This window comes from Sinocyclocheilus rhinocerous, unplaced genomic scaffold (assembly GCF_001515625.1).
Source record: "Sinocyclocheilus rhinocerous isolate Xijiao unplaced genomic scaffold, SAMN03320098_v1.1 scaffold792, whole genome shotgun sequence".
Taxonomy (NCBI): Eukaryota; Metazoa; Chordata; class Actinopteri; order Cypriniformes; family Cyprinidae; genus Sinocyclocheilus; species Sinocyclocheilus rhinocerous.
Window position 1 is genome coordinate 1,989,046 of NW_015626872.1, and position 725 is coordinate 1,989,770.

The following is a 725-nucleotide window of genomic DNA, read 5'->3' on the forward strand; positions in this document are numbered from 1 at the left end:
ATAGTCGCAATTCTGAGAAATAAAGTCGCAATTGCGAGAAATAAAGTCGTAATTCTGAGATATAAAGTCACATTGCAAGAAATAAAGTCGTAATTTTGAGATATAAAGTCACATTGCAAGAAATAAAGTCGTTCGTAATTTTTATAAAGTCACATTGTGAGAAATAAAGTCGTAATTTTGAGATATAAAGTCACACTGCGAGAAATAAAGTCGTAATTTTGAGATATAAAGTCACACTGCGAGAAATAAAGTCGTAATTTTCAGATATAAAGTCACATTGTGAGAAATAAAGTCGTAATTTTGCGATATAAAGTCACACTGCGAGAAATAAAGTCGTAATTTTGAGATATAAAGTCACACTGCGAGAAATAAAGTCGTAATTTTGAGATATAAAGTCTCACTGCGAGAAATAAAGTCCTACTTGTGAGATATAACGTAATTTTGAGATATAAAGTCACACTGCGAGAAATAAAGTCGTAATTTTGAGATATAAAGTCACATTGTGAGAAATAAAGTCGTACTTGTGAGATATAGAGTCACACTGCGAGAAATAAAGTTGTAATTTTGAGATATGAAGTCACACTGCGAGAAATGAAGTCGTAATTTTGAGATATAAAGTCACACTGCCAGAAATAAAGTCGTAATTTTGAGATATAAAGTCACATTGCGAGAAATAAAGTCGTAATTTTGAGATATAAAGTCACATTGTGAGAAATAAAGTCGTA